Source organism: Corythoichthys intestinalis, chromosome 18, assembly GCF_030265065.1.
Source record: "Corythoichthys intestinalis isolate RoL2023-P3 chromosome 18, ASM3026506v1, whole genome shotgun sequence".
NCBI classification, from domain to species: domain Eukaryota; kingdom Metazoa; phylum Chordata; class Actinopteri; order Syngnathiformes; family Syngnathidae; genus Corythoichthys; species Corythoichthys intestinalis.
The window spans coordinates 29,187,766-29,196,321 of record NC_080412.1 but is presented as its reverse complement, the minus strand read 5'-3'; positions in this window follow the sequence as shown (position 1 = coordinate 29,196,321).

Sequence of the window (8,556 nt, the reverse complement as noted above, 5' to 3'; positions counted from 1 at the left end):
TTAGTCCTTTCAGTTTAAATGAACTTGACGTCTGTTGTTGTCAGTGGCAGGCAATGAGTTAAGAAAGACACTCGTTTGTTTACCAGAAGTATTTTGATAATAATATCAATAAAAAATTATCAAATTTAACATAAAAAGTAATTCAAAGAAAACCCCAAACTATTCTAACCCTGTTTTGCACTCTGTACTCTCAAACTCACTAACACATAGTTCACAGGCTTTGATGCTAAAATTGGGTTTCCGTTCAGTGCAATCTTTTGATGTTGTCGTTCACGTTCAAGTTCATTTTCCTTTGTTTTATGTGTGGTGACGCTTCTTTTCGCTTCCTTTTGTCTTGATTGTCTTCTCAATGATCTGCCATCATTTGTGGCATAGGCAGAGGTCTCACACAGTTAACGTTCACTTGCAGTGTCCTAATGTTCTCCTTGTTGCTGCTTAAACACGCACACACCTTGTAAAATGGGAGTGTGTGTGTGTGTGTGTGTTGTGTTGAATAATTCATGAGACTCTGCAGACTCAAACCTCACAGGACCAGGCGCAACTTTTACCTCCGGCTTGACTACATTTTGGGTTACGACGCAACTCTTTACTCTCGATGTGTGTGTGCGTGTGTGCATTAAGAATATTACAGCAGCTGCCATGTTGGAGGTTGCTTATGTGCCTGAAAAGATTTGTCGTAACTAGGAACTTCTGGATACCCTCTGATATAATACGATTTGCATTTACGATTATATGGCTTTGAATGCTAATGTTTGAGTGCCATTGACGTCACTAAACTGCCACATTGGACGTGTAGCGCCGTCAATGGCTGCCAATGAGCTAACATAGAAACTATTCTGGTGGAAATTTTTACATAACCAGAATGCAGATTTCTGCCGTCTGTTAGCATGCTATGTATAGTCTTTCTATTCTGTTGTTGCCGTGTGACTGTTCTGTTATTGCGCAGTACTATTGGGTACCCGCGGGTTATTAAAAGTATTAAAAAAGCATTGAATTTAGTTTTCCATTATTAAAGGTATTAAAAGTATTAAATTAGCTGTCGTAAGTCTGGAATTTTTTCACCGTGGTTTTAATTTTCAAGAACATCTTAGTGCAACCTAAATTATATCCTTGACGAAGTTTTTTTTTTTTTTTTAAAATCCATAACGAAGATGACGCGTAGAATTTTTACGATGCACTGCACCTCGTGTGTGCGCGCCGTTAGCATCATTAGCATCAACATCACAACAGCAGGCAATCGCACAGTACTGTGTGCTAACGCAAGGAACTGCTCAGATGTTATCAGTTGTTATGTTCAACGAAAGCCTCAACAAGACAACCAAGTCCAAACAGTTGGACCAGCATGTGAGGTATTGGTCGCATCCAGATACTTTGGGTCGCAGTTTATGGGTCATGCGAAGGCAGTGGACCTGCTTAACATTTCAAAGTAAGTTGCCAATTTCTCCAATTAAAATGTGTTAGATGCAATAATGTATTTCTGCACGGTTTGCCTTTCGAATGAATGTGAATTTCGCAGTTTTAACTCAAGAGTTAGCCATGTTCAATACGGTATTGGCAGGTGCACTAGCCTTAGCATGGATAAATTGGAGTCGTAGATTCACCATCACTCTCAGATACACAACACGGTTGACACTGTCTATTATTGGAACGAGTGCGGGGTAACGTTGATCTGAATAACATGGCATGGTGATAGGCAAATTATAATGTAGGTGATAGTAAAACACCTCCTGGTATATTTAATGTTTTTCTTGATTGAATAAGAGTACGGATTTTCTCTATCTGATTAAATGTCTTCAATAGCTAACAAAGGATTAACATGTGTTTTGTATACTATATATACATGTATAGTATATTACAGTGCCTTGCAAAAGTATTCGGCCCCCTTGAAACTTGCAACCTTTCGCCACATTTCAGGCTTCAACCATAAAGATATGAATTTTAATTTTTTTGTCAAGAATCAACAACACGTGGGACACAATCGTGAAGTGGAACAACATTTATTGGATAATTTAAACTTTTTTAACAAATAAAAAACTGAAAAGTGGGGCGTGCAATATTATTCGGCCCCTTTACTTTCAGTGCAGCAAACTCACTCCAGAAGTTCAGTGAGGATCTCTGAATGATCCAATGTTGTCCTAAATGACCGATGATGATAAATAGAATCCACCTGTGTGTAATCAAGTCTCCGTATAAATGCACCTGCTCTGCAATAGTCTCAGGGTTCTGTTTAAAGTGCAGAGAGCATTATGAAAACCAAGGAACACACCAGGCAGGTCCGAGATACTGTTGTGGAGAAGTTTAAAGCCAGATTTGGATACAAAAAGATTTCCCAAGCTTTAAACATCTCAAGGAGCACTGTGCAAGCCATCATATTGAAATGGAAGGAGCATCAGACCACTGCAAATCTACCAAGACCCGGCCGTCCTTCCAAACTTTCTTCTCAAACGAGGAGAAAACTGATCAGAGATGCAGCCAAGAGGCCCATGATCAATCTGGATGAACTGCAGAGATCTACAGCTGAGGTGGGAGAGTCTGTCCATAGGACAACAATCAGTCGTACACTGCACAAATCTGGCCTTTATGGAAGAGTGGCAAGAAGAAAGCCATTTCTCAAAGATATCCATAAAAAGTCTCGTTTAAAGTTTGCCACGAGCCACCTGGGAGACACACCAAACATGTGGAAGAATGTGCTCTGGTCAGATGAAACCAAAATTGAACTTTTTGGCCACAATGCAAAACGATATGTTTGGCATAAAAGCAACACAGCTCATCACCCTGAACACACCATCCCCACTGTCAAACATGGTGGTGGCAGCATCATGGTTTGGGCCTGCTTTTCTTCAGCAGGGACAGGGAAGATGGTTAAAATTGACGGGAAGATGGATGCAGCCAAATACAGGAACATTCTGGAAGAAAACCTGTTGGTATCTGCACAAGACCTGAAACTGGGACGGAGATTTATCTTCCAACAGGACAATGATCCAAGACATAAAGCCAAATCTACAATGGAATGGTTCAAAAATAAACGTATCCAGGTGTTAGAATGGCCAAGTCAAAGTCCAGACCTGAATCCAATCGAGAATCTGTGGAAAGAGCTGAAGACTGCTGTTCACAAACACTCTCCATCCAACCTCACTGAGCTTGAGCTGTTTTGCAAGGAAGAATGGGCAAGAATGTCAGTCTCTCGATGTGCAAAACTGATAGAAACATACCCCAAGCGATTTGCAGCTGTAATTGGAGCAAAAGGTGGCGCTACAAAGTATTAACGCAAGGGGGCCGAATAATATTGCACGCCCCACTTTTCAGTTTTTTATTTGTTAAAAAAGTTTAAATTATCCAATAAATGTTGTTCCACTTCACGATTGTGTCCCACTTGTTGTTGATTCTTGACAAAAAAATTAAATTTCATACCTTTATGTTAGAAGCCTGAAATGTGGCGAAAGGTTGCAAGATTCAAGGGGGCCGAATACTTTTGCAAGGCACTGTATGTAATGTGATTAGAAAAAAAACGATTACCAAGGGAAATGGTCATGTGTAGCTTTTTTATTTTGTGTTAATTAATGGTAAACTACTGCCATTTAGTGGCTGTTTTTTTAAACTTTCACTGCCAATTGCAAGCACTTTACAGTTAAGGTGGCCAACTTGACAATCACCTACCTACCACCTTGATTAGGTCCTCTTAAAAGGGAAACCTGTTGTATTGCAAATGTAATTTCTGAAGTTGCTTTACAATAATAGTGTAAAATCCATTTTATCCTGGGGGAAAAAATTCTGAAAGACCTTATATTTAAATGTGTTTTAATCGTATCTTTAATAAATGTGCATTGTTTTGTCAAACACACTTAATAATTGAGGTTAAATTTGATGTTCAGTGCTTTATTTTTTTAATATGATTCAATATTATCTAAATAACGGGTGCGAGAAAAGTATTAATTTTCAGTTGAAATGGCATTAAAATAGGTCTTAAAAGTCTTGAATTTAGATTTATCAATCCTGGGGGGACCCTGTACTAGGTATCTAGGCATGAACATCAATTCTGGTTGTGACATCACAACCAGACTTTCTTGGGAAAAAAAAGGTGGGCATTCCCTGATGTATTTGTCTTGATGTAATAACTATGAATTGGTAAATGACAGCAAGATATGAGTCCTGAATGTTTTTTACATGTAAAATTACATGAGTGCAGTCTTTTTGACATCAGCCCCTTTCAGACTTACAGTGTGTCACAAAAGTGAGTACACCCCTCTCATTTCTGCAGATATTTAAGTACATCTTTTCATGGGACAACACTGACAAAATGACACTTTGACACAATGGAAAAGTAGTCTGTGTACAGCTTATATAATAGAGTTAATTTATTTTCCCCTCAAAATAACTCAAAATATAGCCATTAATATCTAAACCAGGGGTGCCCGAGTCCGGTCCTCGAGAGCCCCTATCCAGCTTGTTTTCCATATCTCCCTCCTTTAACACACCTGAATCAAAAGATCAGCTAATCAGTCAGCTTTGCAGATGCCTGACAACGATCCTCATTATTTGATTTAGGTGTGTTGGAGGAGGGAGACATGGAAAACAAGCTGGATAGGGGCTCTCGAGGACTGGACTTGGGCACCCCTGATCTAAACCCCTGGCAAGAAAAGTGAGTACACCCCTTAGAAACCACGTACATCCCAAAATGTCCAAATTGAGTACTGCTTGTCATTTTCCCTCCAAAATGTCATGTGACTCATTACAGGAGTGCTGTCAGCATTGCTGCAGTGATTGAAGAGGTAGGGGTTCAACCTGTTAGTGCTCATACCATACGTCACATTCTACATCAAATTGGTGTGCATGGCTTTCACCCCAGGAGGAAGCCTCTTCTGAAGACGGAACATAAGAAAGCCCGCAAACAGTTTGCTGAAGACATGTCAACAAAGCACATGGATTACTGGAACCATGTCCTGTGGTCTGATGTTTGCTGAAGATTGGTCGCAGCTCAATTTGTCATTCAGTTTTAGAGATGGCCAAAATTATCGGGTAGCTAATAGTACAGGCCAGGGGTCAGCAACCCGCGGCTCTAGAGCCGCATGCGGCTCTTTAGCGTTGCCCGAGTGGCTCCCTCGAGCTTTTTCAAAAATGTTTGAAAATGGAAAAAGATGTGGGAGGGAAATATATTTTTTGTTTTAACATGGTTTCTGTAGGAGGACAAACAACAGAAACATTGTTCTTTAATCATTAATATTGTAATGAAGTTAAACTTGAGGCGGCATCGTACAACAGAGTAGTCCCATGGTGCGTCATTCTCTTTAGGATGCACTGCAGGGAAAATAAAAATTTAATCATGAAGGCTCATTATGTATTTATAGCCAACTTAGTCATTTTGATAGTAGGCTAATATAGCTATCAGATCCTTGCAGCATGTGTTGCCTTCATTATAAGGCTTCTAACTTTTTGCAGCTCCAGAAATATTTGTTTTTTTGTTTTGGTCCAATATGGCTCTTTCAATATTTTGAGTTGCTGATCCCTGGTATAATCAAATCAAAGGATTTTAAAATGATATCGGATAATATTGACAGTGTTTTTTTTTGTTATCGGTTTTGGACCAATATGCATGTTGTCTTCAAAGTGAATGTAGAAGCCCTCTGCCTTCTATCTTTGTACAAGGGCTGGCCACAGTTTACCACAGCTTCTCCCTATTTTTTACAAAATGTTTATTTGAAAAGCCTAGAAGTTGTTACATTTACCATTGTTAAAGCATCCAGTGGGGCATCACAATACAATTAGCCATAATATTTTAAGTTCACGACCACGTACACTGAGCCCTCGCTACTTCGCGCTTTAAACTTTGCACCATGAGTCCATCGCGGATTTTTTTTTTTCGATTAAGAAATAAATAAATGCAGTATTTTATAGAGCTGTCTCACGTAGTCTCTCTGATGCTTTTCTTGGTCAGGCAGTTCACTGGATTTGCTTATTAAAGTTAACAATGTTTGACAGACGTTAAGGTTTGATCTTTTCCAGAGACGCTTGGAAGCCGAAACTTCAAGGCGCCGCATACGTCAATTATCGTTTAACTTGTTAGACAGTTGCTGTGGCAACTCATTGTGTGTAAGTGAGCAGCTTGAGCGGACATGAGTGGACTCACTCAAAGAAGCATTTAATAAAGACAAACGTTTTTCTACTTTAGTTCCTTTTTGAAAATAATTCGGTAGGACAGCAAGAGTTTAAAACCTTATTATTTCATTTGGAGTGCTTTAAAACCATTTATTGAAATATAGAAATATATACATACATACATACAAGTTTATTTTTAATTATACTTTGGGGGAAAAGTGCAAAAATGTGTTATATGTATCTGTTTTAGGGCTGTCAAACAATTAAAATTTTTAATCGAGTTAATTACAGCTTAAAAATAAATTAATCGTAATTAATCGCAATTCAAACCATCTATAAAATATGCCATATTTTTCTGTAAATTATTGTTGGAATGGAAAGATAAGACACAAGATGGATACTGTATTTGTTTATTATAACAATAAATCAACAAGATGGCATTAACATTATTAAGATTCTGTTAAAGTGATCCATGGATAGAAAGACTTGTAGTTCTTAAAAGATAAATGTTAGTACAAGACATAGAAATTTTATATTAAAACCTCTTAATGTTTTCGTTTTAATCGTAAAATTTTCAATCAAAAAATAAACCAGTAGACCGCCATTGTTGATGTCAATAATTTCACAAAGCTTATGGGTGCTGAAGCCCATAAAATCAGTCGCACCCAAGCGCCAGCAGAGGGCGACAAAACTCCAAAAAACACAAGTAACCATTGGACATTGCACTGTGCTGTCGTTTTAATTTGTTTGAGCGGGGCATGTGCGTTAATTGCGTCAAATATTTTAACGTGATTAATTTTAAAAATTAATTGCCGCCCGTTAACGCAATAATTTGGACAGCCCTAATCTGTTTCCAATGCTAAATCTGAATAAATACATTAACACACAAACACAAAAAAAATGTTGGGTGGAGGCGCTAATTTGCGGTTTTTCACTTATCGCGGCGGCTTCTGGTCCCCATTAACCGCCGAAAACGAGGTATTACTGTATATACTGTAGGTACCAGTTTGATATCGGGTTTTTGGAGTTGGACAATATCGGGATATCGGTTATTAGTTAAAAAGTCATTATCAAACAACTGTAGTTCATTTGAATGGCGTCTTTCTATTTCTCATTTTCATGCATTGGCATGATTGTGGAAAATATCGGTTTTTTAGATAAGGTGTCATGTGATCGGCAATATCATCTTTGCCATCATCATTCTTCGATTATTTATTTGATAGAGAGGAGGGATGGATGGGCAGATGGTAGACTATGTGGATGGAAGAATGGATGGATTCAGGAGAAGATGTATGGGTGGTGAAGGAAACTGACCTTCTTGCCAGACCGACGGAATTGGGCCAGCCGAACCGCCGGACCCGCACCTGCGCAGATCCAACGATCCGGGCGGGCGAGACCCCGGCAACCCGGCCAGAAAGGCAAACTCTGCGCGTTTGTTAGGGATCGTGGAACCGGTGGGAGGGATCCCAACGCAGACATTGTGACAAAACACGAGTGAGAGAGAGAGAAGTCTTATTTGGGTCTTGAGCTTCGAGCGAGGCAGGAGGCGGAGTGGTCGTGGTGAGCACTGTGGATGCCACGTGTGTAGCTGTCAGCTGGGGTTTTGACAAGTCAATGGGTTGGCAGAAGTATCCGACGAGGGGCGCACTGTTCAGGTCCTGGAAACGATGAAAATATATCGTGAGTCGGTGGTCAAAGTCAATAGATATACCGTATTGGCCCGAATATAAGACGGCCTTGATTATAAGACGACCCCCTCTTTTTCAAGACTGAAGTTGGAAAAAAGACTTTTTGAACACCAAATTAATTTTTATACAGAAAATCATTACAGTACATCTGAAACAAATGATTATAACAATATATTTGAGAGAAAAAGCATGTTATTTTGCCTCATTCAAATCTTAACATCTGAACATTTAAATATGTAAACTAAAGTGCAATCACATTCGTAAATGAATGGCTCCTGGTTTTTGAAATGTAAATAAACCTGTATTGTGATAAAACAACAAAATTGCAATAACTGCATTAACCATCAAAGTGAAGTCTAACTGTAACTGTAGTCTTGAAACATCTGAATAAGGAAAAACATTGCAATGAAATAATGCAAACTAGTTAAACTTGAGAGTAGCTGAGATATGTCATGACAGAACATCGCTTCAATGATATCTGGCGGCATCTAGCGTTGTGAAAAGGGAATAACATCTAGACAGCGAATATAAGACGACCTCCACTTTTTCAGTCTTATTTCAATCTAAAAAACACCGTCTTATATTCGGGCCAATACGGTACTAGGGATGCGAGAACCAACTGACGTGGAAAACAGTTGTTCGGGTGACGTGGTGGTGCATCCGCCGGGCTTTTAAGCTGGATGATGACGATTGCTACCAGTTGGTCGCTCCACCCGTCCGACCTGTAATCAGGCAAAACTCCCCTCACCTGAGGCAAGGCTCAGGAAGGAGGGGC